At 39.9% G+C, this 18,178-nt stretch overlaps 1 protein-coding gene and 1 non-coding gene across 4 annotated transcripts in view; both read left to right on the forward strand.

Moving 5' to 3' along the window:
• The window catches only part of calcr (calcitonin receptor), a 288,663-nt gene that overhangs the window by 19,489 nt on the left and 250,996 nt on the right, over positions 1–18,178 (forward strand). Inside the window, exon 1 of one of the 3 annotated variants that reach the window (XM_048523658.2) lies at positions 8,738–8,801. The exons of the other annotated variants lie outside the window; for them this stretch is intronic. The gene's annotated coding sequence lies outside the window, so the exon portion shown is untranslated. Of the gene's footprint in view, positions 1–8,737; positions 8,802–18,178 lie in introns of those variants that run through there. 3 annotated transcript variants of the gene reach the window in all.
• Positions 17,018–17,086, forward strand: LOC125449228 (small nucleolar RNA SNORD83). The gene has a single exon (XR_007246874.1). It is a non-coding gene; the product is annotated as a small nucleolar RNA SNORD83 (small nucleolar RNA).

Genomic DNA, 18,178 nt, shown 5'->3' on the forward strand with positions numbered 1-18,178 from the left:
AAGCCAAACAAACATTTGGTATGATGAGATTTGATATGGAAGGGTATTTCTCACTGAAGACATCTACACAACAATGCTCATGAACTTTGGTGAATTGTGATTCGTGACTTGAAGCTAATATCCTGTCTCATCCCAACTCTATTTCATTCTCCTTACAGTTTTTGTTGGCTACTTGGCTCCAGCTTTCACAGTACTTTTGATTTTTCCAAATATTAGCCTTGACAGTGTCTGCTGCTGAGCTCAAATCAACAAGGTTACAGCAGCAGAAATGTGTTTTAATGATGACTTGAATGCTAAACTGCATTGCTTACCTGATAGCAGACACCTATCTGAAATTTAATGGAAATGGTGCAGTCCTGCTGTCCAGTGACTTTATCTTTGAGAGTTAAGTTTTCCTGAAAGTTTGTAATGTATATTAAAGCAAGATATCTCCATAGTGGAGTACCTTGGAATCTTTCAAGAACATGTTAATGAAATAGGGTGAGACAATCTAAGCATTGTGTACAAAACTGCAGTTTAAAATTGACATTTAAAATGCATGTGAACTTGCTGAATTTGGTCAACATTTTGTGCAATAAAAGGCATCTTATTGACACAAGATGCACAGTATAATAATGATAGCCATGACAGTATAATAATGATGATGAGGAAGGGTCGCCGGACTCGAAACGTTAACTCTGTTTTCTCCTTCACGGATGTTGCCACACTTGCTGAGCTTTTCCAGCAACTTTGTTTTTGTTCCTGATTTATAGCATCCACAGTTCTTTTGGTTTTTATAATAATGATAGCTCCTGGTTTCCCAATGTGGTGTGAGCCAACTTGAAGAAAGTGGTCTCATACTGCTGGTACTGTACATCCACAGTGCGAGAAAATTTGCAACTGATGCAAAGCCAAGATTTCTAATTAAGTTTAATAAAAAAAAAGCTCAGGCAGTTTGCCAAATCATTTTTAAGTGTCTAATGATAGGAAAGAGCTGGAAGCTTACCAGTTCCGACTACCAGTAGAGGATTCACAGGCAATGAAGGGGAAAACAAATGGAAGAGTGGAAATTGTGTGTAATGTAAATCAGGCTGCTGATTCTTTGTTGTCCATGTTGCCCTATTGTTGAAGACCTTCATACCTCACCCTCCATGTTTCCAGAGTAGAAATCTACTTACTTCATGAACAGTAAGTTAGCAAATTCCATCAAGCTAAATGCCTATTCACTTAAAAGTTTCTTGGGGTAGTGTTCCTACCTTTGTGCCGGATGGTCCGTGTTCAAGTCTAAACTGCTCCAGATCTCCTGTAATATGCCAGGATAGGTTGGTTAAAAATATCCACACTTCCACTGAGTGAAACAAAAATGTCACACTGATGCAGGAGAGGGCGCTATTTACCTGGCACAGTGTAAATTTTATTTTGCATTTAACCCAAGTTACTTTATCTGAGAATTCCTTGATATTGATATTGATATTGATATTGACATTTGGTGTCAAAAGTGGAAGATAATCCCATCCACACTATTGACAAATATGAAATTGATGAACATACTGACCAAACCAGATATACAAACTGTTGCCTTTTATTGCAGTCTGTCTCAAACTTAAAGTCACATTGCATTTATCAACTATTTATTTGATATTTTCCTTCACCTGTGTCGTAGATATTCCAATCACGAAAGTGAATTTTGTTTACACACACGAAATTTCAATAAAAAGTGATTTCTGTCGTACATCTTTTGTCTGGAACATTTGGCTATATTCCAAGAAAAATAGGTAGTATTTTCCACTTTAATTTCCAGAGCTGTTGAAAGTTGAGGTGATTGTCGACAGTGCCATTTTGGATATTTGCAAAAGGAGTAGCATTAAGAAAAACAACCTCATCCCACCTCCTTGGCCTGTCCGTCTTCCCTGGACTGACCTATCCCCTCCCTACCTCCCCACCTATACTCTCTCCACCTATCTTCTTTTCTCTCCATCTCCGGACCGCCTCCCCCTCACTCCCTATTTATTCCAGTTCCCTCTCCCCATCCCCCTCTCTGATGAAGGGCCTAGGCCCGAAACGTCAGCTTTTGTGCTCCTGAGATGCTGCTTGGCCTGCTGTGTTCATCCAGCCTCACATTTTATTATCTTGGATTCTCCAGCATCTGCAGTTCCCATTATCTCTGTTTGTCAGTAGGAGTATTTAAACTCTACCATCCAGGAACAGAAAAGTCTGAGAATGCTCTTGACAAAACTTATAGATGGTGTGAAGAGCAGGCACACATGAAGACATCCATTAGGTTATTTTAAAGTGCTGAAAGCAGCAGAAGCAGTCTCCAAGTTGGTGCTGCTGGTGTTCTGGTGGGAAGTGAGCCCGAACTTGGAAAAGCTTAGGAGCAGAAGTGCTCATAGGCCCAGAAGCTTGCCATTTGCCACCTGCTGCTGGACCCGCCTGCTGTGCCCATCTCTTCATGTAGGGGGCAGTATTAGCTGGCATGACCAACTGGTTCCAGGAAGGGCAGCACTGCAGCTAGCGATGTTTCGGTTGTGGTGGGACTAGGATGCTGATGAAACATTGTGCAGGAGGGGTGGCAGTATCTTTGCAATGCCCCATGACTTCTGTGATCTTTTGAAAGGCAGATAAAATTATTCACTGTTCTTACCCTTTTGAGATCAAAACGTGAGGAGAAAGGGAATAATTCTTAAAACGACAGGCCCAAGTTGCAATCTCTGTGGAGGATGAGAGCACAGAAAAGAACCCTAACAGATGTGCTGAGAGTACCTGTCAACTACGAAGGAAAATATGATTTATTCGATCGATTTATTGCCATGGACCAAGGGCCTGGTGGTCAGGCATGATTCCCTATTGCCACGCTGTCTCCAGGATGAAAGTCTCCACTCTTTGGTGCCCCCTCGTCTCCACCAATGCCTCCTTCACAATGAGTCCCTGCAGGACCTTGCCAATGCAGATGCCACCGATGCTGATGGGCACCAAACTGGGCCAAGCTCGACTCCGCCACCACCGTCAGCCCGTTTTGAGCCTACCTTGCCGATGCAGCCACTGCAATGCCGCCAGTTCTGATACTAGCCCCTGACTGGTCTCTGCTGCCACCGACATTAGTCTGCATTGGAAACAGATACCACTGGGAACCTAAACTCGCCTCTGACACGGCTGCCCTGTTGGGCCCACTTGCTGCTGATGCCTTCACCGCAACTGAGCTCTTCACCAAGAGGTAAATATTATGACATAGAAGAGACAAAAAATGGTAAAACAAAGAAATGAAAAGCAGATGGAGCAGATGAACCCTCGGCTCAGAAACCCTACTCCACCAGCATCTTACTGGAATGGGAATTGGGGAATACTCTCTGCTGTTTGGAGTTATACCTCAGGCTCTGGGGGAAGGTCGCTTCCCATCAACCAATGGTTTGGATCCCTCCCGGGCTAACGTTCCAATCCCAGGAACCAGAATTCAATCTTAGTGCTCCCAGTCAATGTTTGAATCTTGTGAGTCTCCTGGACACACAGGTTCCAGGAGCACGTGCTGTCCCCAGCAGGGGTTTCTGGACAATTTGCTAATCACTGACTGGTTTTCTATTACAATCTGATGGCTTACATACATTACATTAAAATTACAATATGCAAAACAAACCCTTCTACCCAACCACTCCGAGATAGTGTCGACCCTCTTTTGGAAAATTAACCTTAACCCTGGTCCATCTGCTGTCATATTCTCCTACTTTAGCACAAATCACTTGGCTACGGCACGATGGCTCAGTGGTTAGCACTGCTGCCACACAACACCAGGGACCCAGGCTCGATTCCCTCGGGCAACTGTCTGTGTGGAGTTTGCACATTCTCCCCATGTCTGCGTTCTCCGGTTTCCTCCCACAGCCCAAAAATGTGCAGGTTGGCCAATGTGGATTGGCCATGCTAAATTACCTCATATTGTGCAGGGATGTGTGGATTAGGGGGATGCTTTGAGATTCAGTGGGAGCTTGTTGGGCTGAAGGTCCTGTTTCCACTCTGTAGATATTCTGTGATACCTCTGGGGGAGGTCAAGTGCAGCAGTTTTGCGAAGCAGATGCTGCCAAGGAGGGCACAATGCTGTAGAGGGAAGCAATATATTTGGAACATGCTAGATTCTGCTCGCATATACAATATATATCTTTGCCTGAGACAACTGGGACTTAATTAGGCTGACTGTTGCTGATTATCATGTTAGCAATACAAATATTAGGCAAAATTATTAGTTAATTAATGAATAATGGATACCTGAGTGGAAGTATCCCTCTGACATTTATATGATTTTTCATCAATAAATGCTTTCTCTTTCGCAAAGGCTATGATAAATAGCTTAGAATTCCATTGTATAATATAATTCCGCCTCTCAGATTTCATTGCTGATACCTCTTTTTTGACCATTCAGCAGTGACGATATGATGTCATAGCTAATTTGAGAGACATGACTTTTGGCCCCATCAGTATTGAGCTGCAGGGGACTTAGGTGGACCAAGAGCGCCAGTATAGACAAGCTGAGCCATGTGCAAAATTTATGTTGGCAATATTATTAAAATTATTTGAGACCACTACCATGTCTTTTAGCTCAGGATTAATTATTACGAGAGTTTACAGGCTCTGGAACACAAGAGGCTAACCAGGAAAACATTGGAATTGTTCAGCCTATAATGAACAAAGGTACAGATAAGCATGATTCAGTGGTTAGAGTGCAACCCACAATGAAAGGATAGTTGTCAAATCAAAACAGCAACATTTTACTCTTAAACAATTCACTCTATTAGAGAAACAATTCATTCTGCAGTCATGAATGAAAGGTAAGGGGGAGTTGATAACATAGGTTACCCCAGTGAGTGCAATCTAAATACTAATGAGAAAAATTATGCTTACTTTTACATCTGTGTATAAAAAGTACTCAATACCAACTTAAAATGTTTCAATACATTCAATATAAATAGTTCCTGACTCACAGCACACATATACCTCAATGAAGAAGAAGGATTCTAGGAAGGGGATAACCATTCATGGTTAACGACAGAAGATAAGGATAGCATCAAATTTTAGGAAAAATGAATAAAAAGGTGGCAAAGCTTCGTAGTAAGTCATAGAATCAAGGAAATATTTAAAATCAACAAGATGACTAAAAATCATAAAGAGGGAGAAAATAAATTTTGAAAGCAAATATTAAGAAAATGAAAAGTACAGTTTCTTTAAATAGGTAAATAAGAAGAGTGGAACCAAAGTGAACATAAGCCTCTTAGAGAATGGGACTGGGAGAAAATAGTGGAAAACCAAGAAATGGCAGAGGAATCAAATAAATACCTTGCATTAGTCATCCACAATAAAGGACTTGAATATGATTTCAAAAATACAAATAAAAGCCGAAAGAACTGCAAATGCTGTAAATCAGAAACAAAATCAGAAATTGCTACAAAGTACAGCAAGCCTGGCAGAATCTTTGGAGAGAAATCAGAGTTAACGTTTTGGGTTGAGTGCCTCAAGCCATAAAGTTAACTCTAATATCTCCTCATAGATGCTGCCGGAGCTGCTGAGCTTTTCTAGCAATTACTGTTTTTCATAGAACATGGAACATAGAACATTACAGCACAGTACGGGCCCTTCGGTCCTCGATGTTGTGCCGACCTGTCATAGCAATCTGAAGCCCATCTAACCTACACAATTCCATGTACATCCATATGCTTATCCAATGACGACTTAAATGCACCTAAAGTTGGCGAATCTACTACCGTTGCAGGCAAAGCGTTCCATTCCCTTACTACTCTCTGAATAAAGAAACTACCTCTGACATCTGTCCTATATCTTTCACCCCTCAATTTAAAGCTATGCCCCCTCGTCCTCGCAGTCACCATTCTAGGAAAACGGCTCTCCCTATCCACTCTATCTAACCCTCTGATTATTTTATGTCTCAATTAAGTCACCTCTCAACCTTCTTCTCTCTAACAAAAACAGCCTCAAGTCCCTCAGCCTTTCCTTGTAAGACCTTCCCTCCATACCAGGCAACATCCTAGTAAATCTCCTCTGCACCCTTTCCAAAGCTTCCACATCCTTCTTATAATGCGGTGACCAGAACTGTACACAATACTCCAAGTGCGGCCGCACCAGAGTTTTGTACAGCTGCAGCATAACTTTTTGTTTCAAAAATGCTAAATACTCGAAAATTAGAGGAAAGGGAAGAATAAACACCATTGCTATCTGAAAATAATTATTAGGGAAACTAATGGGACTAAAAGCCAATAATTCCCTTGGATATAATGAGCTCCATCTTTGGACCTCAAAGGAAGATGCTACAGAGATGGTGGTCGCACTGGCAATAACCTTCCAAAAATCTTTTGATTCTAGAGCCATTCTAGGGATTGGAAATCTGTCAAGGTAACATCCATAACCAAAAAGTGATGGAGAAGAAAGCAGGTAATTAGAGGCCAGTTTCTATCATTAGGAAAATTAATCCATTGTAAACAATGGGATAGTAGAGCACTTAGAAATATATCTATTAGAAATAATCAAGCAGAGCCAGCTTGGCTGACAAATTTAGTACAATTCTTTGAGGAGGTCACAAACAGGATTATAAAGGGGATGGAATATATTTGGATCTCCAAAAGGCATTCAATATGATACACCATATAAGGCTACTTAATATAAGATCCCATGCATTAGCCTCAATATTGAGTTCACCAGCTTCAAAATCCCTCCACTCCCAGCCTTATCCCATGTCCATGAGTCCCTGCCTGACCAAACCTGTCTATCTTCCTGCTCACTTATCCACTCCACCCTTCCTGTTGACCAATCACAATATCTCCCTACCTGCATCCACATATCATCATCCCACTTACTTGTCCCCATGCTCCACACCCCCTCCTTCTACTTATTTTTGGGCTCCCTTACCCTTCCCCAGTCCTGATGAAAGATTTCTGCCTGAAATGACTTCTTGCTCCTCTGATTCTGTCTCGCCAGCTGTGCTTTTCCAGCTCCACATTTATTGACTCTAGCTTCCAGCATCTGCGGTCCTTACTGCCTCTAAGATCTCATGGTATTGGGCGTAATATTTCAATGTGGATGGGAGATTGGCCAACTAATAGAAGTCAGCGAGTTTGGTTAAGGGAGTTATTTTCAGGACGGCAACCTGTAGCTCATGGTGTGGTACAAAAGTCAGTGTTGGGGCTGCAGTTGTTTAGAATATATGTTAATGACTTGAATGAGTGGAGTGAATATACTAAAGCCCAACTTTCCAATAACACAAAACTAGATTGTGAGGGCAAGTGATGAAGTAGACACAAAGTGTCCAGAGAGGGCTATCGGCACGATAAGTTAGGAGACAAAAGCTTTGCAGATGGAATATCATGTGGGAAAATGTGACATTACATTTTTTGATAGGGAGAATAAAAAAGAATATTAGATGAATGAGTTGAATAAATGGGGAAAGCCTACAGAAAGTTGCAACACTAGAGAGATTTAGGGTTGTCATATTTGAATCACAAAAAACTAGCATCCAAGTTGAAAGAGTTAAAAAAAAGGCAACTGGATTGTTGGCCTTTATTGAAAAGGAATTGAAGTAAATAAAATAGGGACATCTTGCTACATAAGATTCTGGTCTGATCACCCCTGGAATACTGTGAATAGTTTTGGTCCTCTTAAAGAAAGACTGATTTTGGGGCAGTTTAGGAAAGGTTTGCTGGGTTGATTTCAGGAATGGAGGAATTTTCTTATGAGGGGAAGTTAAGTAGATTAGACTTGTACATATTAGAGTTCAGAAGAATGAGAGGAGACTTTATTGAAATCTATAAGATGCTTAGGTGGAATGACAAGGTAGCTGTGGAAATATTGTTTCCCCTTCTAGGCAAGTCTAAAAATAGATCACATAATTTCAGAGTAAAAGGTCACCATTTAAAGCAGAAATGACAAGGATTTTGTTCTCTCACAGGGTGGTATTTCTGTGGAATGCTTCATTGCAGGTGGCTGTCAAGGTTGGGTTGTTAAATGTATTCAAAGCTTAAATAAACAATTCTTTAATCAGTAAGGAAGTCGAGTGTTACGACTATACAGAAGGAAAGTGGAGCTGAGAATCATTAGATCAGCTATGATCTCATTGAATGGTGGAAAAGACACAATGGGCTATAGCACTGAAGATTGAATAAAATATTAAGTTAGTTTGGCATGTAAAATTCTCAGTGTATTCCAAACTAAATGTGAGATTACAAGTGAGATGATGCGATGAAGAACATTACTTCCCTTAGAAATAGTTGTATTTTTGGGAGTTCAGTCTGTAGTAAAATGGTATTTGATCTGAATTGACCATTACCCAGTCTATGATGACATGTAGAAAACAGTTACAATTCAGAAAAAAAAAGCCTCAGTATTAGTGGAGTTACAGTTTGAATAGTTAGTCATTTTGCAGTTTATGCTGCTCAGTTGTTGCTCATCTCCCATCAACAATTGGACGCTGTCACGTCTCCTTGCAGGTGGCAGGCAGTTGAATAAACTTTGACCGTATTTTGATTAATTTTTACCAGAATATTTTAATGATTCGCAAGCTATCAAAATGGATCCAGTAACTCAGAATAGCCTACTCAAAAACCAATGCAGGAGAACAGCAATTCTCAGTGTCCAGCTGGTCTAGCACTGCTTTTGTTGCCATGACATTTCAGAGTTGACATCATGCCTGTTTTATCATTTTTCTTAAATGGTTTAAAAGGTTTAAAATATTCTATCACTATAGAATTGTGTCTTCATCTGCATGATTCGTCATTATTTCACTAACCTTTGAGCATTTTGCCTATGTTTTTGGAGTTCCATGTACCAGCCTTGAGGTAAAGCATGCTGCTAAAACATAGCATTCAGATTGTTACTTAAGATAATATAAAATAAATTCAGATTGGTTTTAATTCCTCCTAATGTTGAAATGCAACTTGAAGTTCTAATAACAAATAATAAATTTGAAGGCAAAGGAATTAAAGGAGTTAAGGCCACGTTAAAGACTTGAAGCATTATATATTGTACTGCGGTTGCAGTTATTCTCATTTAACTAGTGAGTGTTCAGTCTAAATGCATTCAGAAATCAGCTTCTAAATGCTGGAAGATTGGATTAACTCCAGAAGAAGCTGGAAATACACGACAGGTCAATCTGTCAGAAAGAAAAGGTTACATGCGTGCTCATTATAACTACTTCAATCTTTGTTCCTACTGGCTACTCTGCTTGACATTTCTAGCTTCCGTTAATTATATTTTAGAAGCCACCATTATTTGAGACAACTACATGTTAGCCATGAATGGGTTTCAGTAAAAATTTATTTGAAAGGATTGAATTGAATGAGCCACTAACTGGCGATGCTTATAATAGTCATATTGGATGTGTAATCCTTGCAAGGAATCATTTTAAAAAGTAATTAAAAGAATATGACTGATATATTACAATTCATGACATGTAGACAAGGTCAATAGTCCCATTTCAAGTGGCAAAGCAAATGAAAAGTATTAGTGCTGGAATTATTCATCTATATTAGTATTAATGGAAAACTATTTTTACAAAGTGCTAGATTGGCGTATAACCGTAACAGAAGATAACAGTTAAGTAATTGGGATCTGACCAAATATTAAATTGAGGAAACACATCAGGATCCAGCTGAGCATAAAAAGATCACTGGGAGCATTCTGAGTTGATGCAAAGTGAATGTAGAGACTCAAATAATTTTTTGAAAATCTATTATGACCACATAGCTCTTACATAAATCAATTACATGCTTTTTAATCTTAAATTGCAACTTTCCTTTTAATTCAAATGACATTTGACAAAGAAACCATTTTATTCCAAGTATTCATTATGGGCAACCAGATAACTCAAAGTATTTAGATTTGATTCTATGGGTCAGTATTGAGCAAAAACTTCCACTAGGTCCAGGACATAAAATAATTGTTATATTCAAGTCCTCTTGTAATTTTTTGGAGGTTTTTTTGTTTTGGGGCGTATTTCTTGCATTCAGTGGCTTCTCTTTCATTTTCAATAATTCATTTATTAAGTGATGCAGTCACATCATATCAATACATTGTCTGTTTGTGTTGACATATGGACTACTTGCACTGTCACAGAAGAATTTAATCGATATCAATCATCAGTTCTCTGTCAAATCTAAAGCCACAAGGAAACATTAATTTCCTAGGCACATGATAATAGGCATACATTTGCAACAAAAGCGTTTTCTTGCCACAAAATAACTGATGCACTTTTCTATACAGAGAAAAAAAAATTGTTACCCTAAGCATGCTTTCAAGGGACTGATGAGGTTACATCAAATGTGTTTTCATTGCATGTACCCACATCTGGAAAATTGAAGCTGGCAATTGCTACCCTTTCTGCTGCATCCCAGATCTCAGACTCAAATTTACGTTTAATAATTGACACTGTGCTCATTCAATAGTATACATTGCATTTTCCCGATACAGTAACTCCTGGAGATATGAAACCTTAAGGCAGATACTCCAGGTTCATTTACAAGGAACACTCATTATGAGAGTGATTTCAGATTTTCCAGGCTGTTAATTAGCAAAGTATTCCTTTGTTGATGAGTTTAAAAATGTTTTCTCACCCTTGTGGTGTCCTTGTCCTTCCACACAGTCTACCTCTTTCCCAGTATCTTGCAGCCTCCCTCTCTCCCACCCTCTCTCCTCCTGTCTCCTGCAGCCATTCTCTTTTACAGTCTCACCTATCACCCAGTTTTCTTTCCAAAATAGAGCATTATCTGAGAAAGTTTGGCAAAAAGCATTCAGTGCATTCTACAGCAGAAATTTGCGCAAGATTCCTGGATGAGAATTTGGACCCCATGATAATTTATAGTGTCCACAAAATAGACACCGTGACCTAGATTTTGAGCTCCCAATGGAGGCGTAAATCCCACCATGAATCATTGAACCTTTATTTTTATTGGAAAAACAATTTTCCTCTGCATTCTGAATGCTACACCATTTTTTGTTTGGTCATTTGGTGAGTCAGGAAGACCTTTGTCAGAAAATGCACCCTTACTTCTTCTCAGGTAGGGGTGCTGATTTTTGAGAACTCCAGAAATATTTTATTTCTTTCTGCACATTATTTTGTAAATCCTAAATGATACCTGCTTTGTAGAGTGACCATGACATTGTAACGTAGATGTTATTCTAATGTGTGATTCATTATTGGGATCTGTCCTGCAGAGATAAGTTGAACCTTACATTGGCCAGCATCATTTAACTGGTGTTATGTGTTGTAGTTCTTCCAATTTTCAGGAGTGCCATAATGCAAAAAAATATTGTGTCAGTCTTTGCTACCATGCTTTATGTTGTGATTTAAACCAACCAACAGCTCTTGTTATTTTGAAAAACATTGATTTTCAAAGTATAAGTCTTTGCACCTGCTCCTATCTATTGGTTTATAGGAACTTAAAATAGAAACAGGACACCTAATTGTACAGAAAAGTAGTTATAAGCTTCTGTTGTGATAACTGGAGCCATGGTAAAACAAAAACATTAAATTCTAGAGAGAGTCAGCAGATCTAGCAGGATCTGTGGAGGTGTAAGAGTTAACGTTTTGCGTCCAGTAAGACTCCAAATCTGAAACAGATAGGCAAATAGTGTTTTTCACTGTGGTGAAACAGGAGTGAGGGGAACAAATAGTGTGGAGGCTAGGTGCAAAACCCAGAGCACTGTTAATTGTTGTGAAAGGGAAATAGAGATGTAAAATCGGCTCAAATGCAGGTGTGAAAGGACAAAAAGGGTTCTCTCTGCGAACAGCAAAAGATAAGTCCCGGAAGAATACAGGAAGTGGTTGAAGAACATAAAATAGTCACTAGACAGGCATTATGTTGTCAGGTTCTGAAATTGTGGATTTCAATATTGAGTCCAGGATTGAGTATAATGACAGCTTTCAGGCTTTTATCAACAAACAGATAAAAAAAAACAAGCTCTCATCTCTTTTATGTTGGAATTTTCTTTAGAAAATGGCCTTCAGATTTAAATACACTGGCAGTTTCTTAGTCCTAACGAGTTGTTCTAGATTTTAAGCACATTAAGGTCTACTTTTGACAATCCCAAATGACACTTAACCTTCCTAAAGGGCACTTGCCTTACTCAAATGTAACCCTGGGCCTGTTCTAAAAGGTATGGAAGATCGCCAGTAGCCAACAAGTCATGTATTGAATTTCCACCACGTGGTGGATCCTTTTTGAAGAATCTATCTCAATTTGAAGTGCCATTGCTGGTGAAAATAGCAGATGCCAGGTTTGGGTAGCCTTCCTCAAATAATAGCCAAAGTGCCATTTTGGCTAAGCTGCAAACCTCCTCTGACTTCAGGAAAATTCAGCTTCAGTTCTATATAGCCTTCTTTGAGTTACTGTTTTTAATATTTTGTGAAACTGAATCTTAAGAACTTCTGTATCAATTAAATTGCCCTATTCCAAATGCATTTATTCCTTTTTCTAGTTTTGTTCACTGGTTCAATTTAAATAAGCAAAGGCTAGCCTGCCCACTCAAACCAGTTATCAGCAGTGATCCGATAGTTCAAATAACCCAGCATTGATATTGAGAAAGATGATTGAAATTCATGTTTATAATTTCAGAACACTGTGAAGATTTGTACAACTCAGACATCGAATTTGCTGTGACTTTGTTATGTTGGTTTGCTTGAGAATCATAATAAATTCTTGGAAATACATTCAACTGTCTGCATTGATCTAGCAGCTCCTTTCAAAAATGGTCAGGTTAAGGTTAACAGCACACATAGGCCTCTGACATTTTATATCGTGCTGATTTTTATTTGCATATTATTACATTAACTTAGATGTGATTTTCAGAATGATTTTGTTAACAAGACTGCTGACAGAATTTTACATTTCCCCACCCCACCCCTCATCTCTAACTAAGTATGTTTATCGATGTGGGTAGGGTACACAAGTTTCGAGAGATAATGCAAAATTAAAACTGCATTGACCTCCCATGATTTATCTCCCATGGGTGAATGAGTGCCTAAATTGGCAGCCATTTTTTAAAATACATGTTGAACACCAATTGAACATGTTTTTGAGTCAGTTGACCCAAATATTATGTTACCCTCACCATGATACAGTTGGCATTGGCAAGTAGTCAGGCAGGGGAGAAAGGCATTTTTATTTAAAGCATTCAAAGACAGGAAGGAAAGGTATGATATCTTTGGGAGGAAAACCTGTGAGCGTTAGGACACCTCTCGCAACCCCGAAGATGTTAAACAAACCTCCCCAATTTTTGTTCCTCCCCAGTTGTCCAAATCCATCCTCACCTGCTTTTCCAGGCTGCCTGATATGTTCCTGCCCTAAAGAAGGGTCAGTGACTTACATGGGCCAAGCCAACATCAATGTTCTTCATAGGGTTTGCTCACAGGCCCAGCAACACCCACTGCAGAATTCTGCTGATGTTGGAATTATTATAGCTTCCAGCCTGCTTATTTGGAAGGGAGCTCTCAGTGGTATTACCTCTTGCCATTGAGGGACAGAAATCCCACTTTTGTCTGCCCACAGTATGTTATAGCTGTGGGCCAGACTTCTTGCTGTAGTTGTGTCAGCTGGTGAGGGTGGAGGTGATAACCTTGCCAATGCACCCCTGTGTATTTTGTCTTGATCCTGAGCAAGAGATGTTGAGGGAAAGCTTAAATGGCAACAAAGAGCTCACCAATGTAGTATTACACCAAACAGATACTGGTCTGTCATTCATTTGGTTTCCATTCAGATGACATTTGAGCTAAGCAGCATGCTTCATTCTTTATGGATATTTTCTACTCCATACGAACATTAAGCACAACCAATGGGTAGATGAGTTTTATACTGTGAATGATTACAAAATTAACTGTGTAGATTTATTGAAATTTTGCTGAAAAAAAATCAGAAACACTCCTTTTCTTCTGTGGATTTGCCTTTTTGGCATAATGTGACTGGATTAGGTTCTAAAATGGCTCTTGGGTAACATAAACCTGTGCCAAGTGCTTTCTGCTCAGTGGGATAAAATTGAAGGTTTCAGAAAAATGAATTTAATTACTTCTATATGTTGTTTCTAGTGCGGTTGATGAGCTTCAAGCATAAATGGTTCTCTGTGTTATTTTAATACAGACATTAATCTCCTTATTTAAAATGTCAATGTTAGTGTGAAAATAGAAGTTCAAGCACACTTATTAATGTGCTCTGAAAATAGCACAGAAGTAAATAAACTCACCGATAGAAAGAACTGATTATCTTAATTTTTTTTGAAATTCTGAATTATGCATACTGCGATGACAGCTGGTGAAAATGTCTACAGGGACCAGCCACATTATAAGTCAAGAGCACTAAACCATAATAGATATGAAAGCACTGCACATTGTTTAAATAATGCACACTGCAGCATAAATTGAAAAGCAATGAAAAAACCAAAGTGCCTGATTGATATGAAAATGCTGACAACGTCAAAAATGTTATTGCTTTATTTTCCCTCATTGCATTAAACAATTTGCAATCTGAAATACCTGCATTGTAGCATTTCCATTGTTATATAGTTAGATTACTGAAGTTTCAATGGATCTGAATTTATGTTGTAAATGGAACCAGCATCTGTTTGATCAATGTGTTGCACCAGATCTGTGCCTCTCAAGAGGTGAGAAATTTCCACTCAAGAGGTGAGAAATATTAACAACTGAAACTGAGATGAAAATCTGTGAAGCCTGGTAATAGAATACCAAACTATATATATGATGATGACCATTTTTGCCTGCCTAAATCTCTGTCCGTACCTGAAGTGTAATAGAGGAAAGAAAAGAAGGTGATTGTATTTTGATAACTGTGCGCTTGCGACCTTCCAGCTGTTGAATTATTTGCATGCGCATATGCTGCACGTTCAGTGCCAGACTGAAATGATTGATACTTTACACCAATGCTGAACATGTAATATTAACCCAGAGTGAATACTTGACCTGATTCCAGAGGAAGGTGAAGTAAGTGACTCTGTTGGCAGCAATCTCACATAGCTTTGGAATAACATTGAATAGAGTTTAAATTCAGTCTTAGTATTTCTGGGTAGTATAACCAGCCTGGCCTTAATTAAAATATTTATAAAGAGTGAATTTCCCGTCCCTACTTGCTGAGTATTTCAATTTTTGGTATAGCCCTCTCCATACATGTAGAGGGTTTGCTCCTGAGCAGGTTGGAGTTCCAGCCAAGTAACGAACAATAAACCTTTAGATAGTTTGTCTGGCTAGTTTCCATTCACTGATCACTAGCTGCAGAGTAAATGCACCCTTAATATTGGCAGGTCTTTGCTTTTTAAGGATTATAACAAGGAGATGAACTATTGATTCTCATAGTTCCCATACTCAATAGTGTGTTGACTTTAACTGCTAATATTTTATACTGTCTCGTAGAATTATCAATAAGAGGAAAATCAGTAAACAATTAATAACCAGCATGCTATTATACAATAACACTGTAAGCTGTGGCTAGCTGATGTAGCATTCAATAAACACAGTTTAAGATAATTGCCTGCATTGCCCCTGATGCACATATTCATTTCACTTGAACATTTCCTCTTAATTTCAATCAACTATTCTTCTTGTGAATAATGATTTTATTTTGAAAATGCTGCTACATTTTCAAATGACTTAAGAATGAGCTGGCCTTGTCAACTTGCCAGGCTATTCTAGGCCCATAACAAATGTTAAATAACATTCATGTCTTCAAATACTTCTGGAATTTCCTGGTATCTGGATGCATTGAATCAGGCTCACTTAACGTGTAATATTGAATGAAGAATTGACCTGATGATTACTTTAGCAAATGGTTTCCATGATTTGTTAATACCATGCCGTGTATGTTTACAATATGACCTTAAAATTCCTTGAGGTTTTCACCAAACTTCTGTCAGAGGAATAATGGCATACTGGTGGATAACTTTAGAAAAGGCTTTGGGCCAAATTGGCTAAGTGTCATTTTCTTCGAGGTTCATAAAGGGCTTCTTCCTATGAGGGCCCAACATCATTTCTCACACTATAGTCTCAAATTCATTTCATTAACTAGGTACCACACCCCTATGGCATCTTGGGCACCTGATGCCAGCCAGATTCTTCAACACCAACAGTAGAACTACCCACAGTTGCCAGGTATTTCAGGATTCCTGGCACAAATGTTGTCTTTAAAAATCAATATGTACCCTGTCAGACCAGAGGTGCCCTGCACAGTATGAAACATTTGTCCTGGGCCTGGTGGCTAAGAAGAAAGTGGCACCACACATTCCAGACAAAGACCTTGAGGTCCTGGTGCACAGGGTGGTATAGGAGAGAGCAGTACTCCTTGCCCACGAGTTGCAGAAGAGGCCACAACACCAATCATTGCCAGCCTTGTCTAAGGTTGCCACTCAGTTAGTGCGGACTGAACTGTCTGGAGGATCCCTAGAAACGTAGGAAGGTTACCGACCATCTCTGCTTTGCCATGTTAAGTGTAAATATTTACTCTCTGCTACCTTGTACTCACTCTACGTCAGCTGCTTTACCTACCTCCCAATAAGGCTCACCTCGAACACTCTCACTATTGCAGGCAACATCTCCTCTCACTCACTCTGATCCTACAAACCCCGTCTCGATTAATCCTGCATGTCCTGTCTGCTGTAACTCATTCAGGACGCCACCTTCCACTGATGCTACCACACCCACCCGGGCCAGTACTAACAGTTGTGCCACCCACTTCTATCTCGCCTAATCCCTTCCTTTCTCTCATTCCAAGAAAAAAAACAGCCCATAATAGGGCAGAAAGAGAAAAGCTGCGTGATAGAATGCCCAGCGTTCAGCTCCTCACCCCCTACCAGGAGATGATGCTGATCCTGCCTGTTCGAAACAGATCACTGACCATGCTCAAGCCTGGACTGATGTTGAAGGTTGTTTTTGACTTACTGTGCCAGGAGTTCCTGACTGAAAGGTGTCCCTTTCACTTGATAGAGGACTAATCTCCTTAGATGTTGAGGCATGACCATTTGCTTGAAGATAATGTAATGCATTTGCCGAACATGTAGGGCCACTTGATGTGTGATTGACATATGACAGTGCTGTACAGGAACATGTCTGCTCCCTTGACTGATGGCTGCTGACAGCAATGACAAGCTGTGTAGTTTTGTGACGGTGCTAAGTGGCAATGGAACATAAGAATATAAGAGCGTGGAGCAGGAGTAAGCAATTAAGCCCCTCCAGCCTCTTCCACCATTCAGTACAGTCATGGCTGATCTCATCTAGGCCTCAACTCCACTTCCGGTCTACTTTCCATGACCCTTTAATCCATCACCAATTAGGAGTCAGTCTATTTTCTCTTTTACCTTACTCAATGTCCCGGCATCCATTTACTCTGGGATTGTGAATTCCACAGATTCAAGATCCTTTGGAGAAATAATTTGCCTTCATCTCTGTGTTAAATCTGTGACCTCTTTTCCTAAAATGATGGCATCTCCTTCTAGACAGTAGTACTGGGACCTTTTTAGCACTTGTTGAAGGAGCAAACTGCCAAAGGCAAGGCAAAGCAGAGATGTTGTGAGCATTCAAATCGGCTCAAAGTGAGTGAGTGCTAAGAGAGCAAATGAAGATCCCTGAGCTGCAGCCTGGTCCAGTTCATGAGCTGGTTTGCTCTAAAGTCAGCATTGATGTGCAGGAGTCTACTGCAAATCATGCAGGATTTTGATATGAAGAGGTTGGTACATGTCAGATGCCAGTGTCTGTGGGCATTGGGTGCACACAATGGCTGCCCATGCCCTGAGATGTTGGTGCTGTATGTCCAACATGGAGATCTGGAGGAGCAAGAGACGAGCTGGAGTTGCTGGGTGTCCACTCTGAATTCCATGCGGGCAATTCTTGACGGTTAGATTCTCTCCAGCAGGTGGGAGAATAGAAAAGTGCACATTACTGGGATGCAAGATAACAAAGTGTGGAGCTGGATGAATACAGCAAGCAGCATCTCAAGAGCACAAAAGCTGACATTTTGGGCCTAGACCCTTCATCAGGGAGGGGGATGGGGAGAGGGAACTGGAATAAATAGGGAGAGGGAGAGAGGGGGAGGCGGACTGAAGATGGAGAGAAAACAAGATAGGTAGAGAGGAGAGTATAGGTGAGGAGGTAGGGATGGGGTAGGTCAGTCCAGGGAAGATGGACAGGTCAAGGAGGCGGGATGAGGTGGTAGGTAGGAAATGG

This window comes from Stegostoma tigrinum, chromosome 2 (assembly GCF_030684315.1).
Source record: "Stegostoma tigrinum isolate sSteTig4 chromosome 2, sSteTig4.hap1, whole genome shotgun sequence".
NCBI lineage: Eukaryota > Metazoa > Chordata > Chondrichthyes > Orectolobiformes > Stegostomatidae > Stegostoma > Stegostoma tigrinum.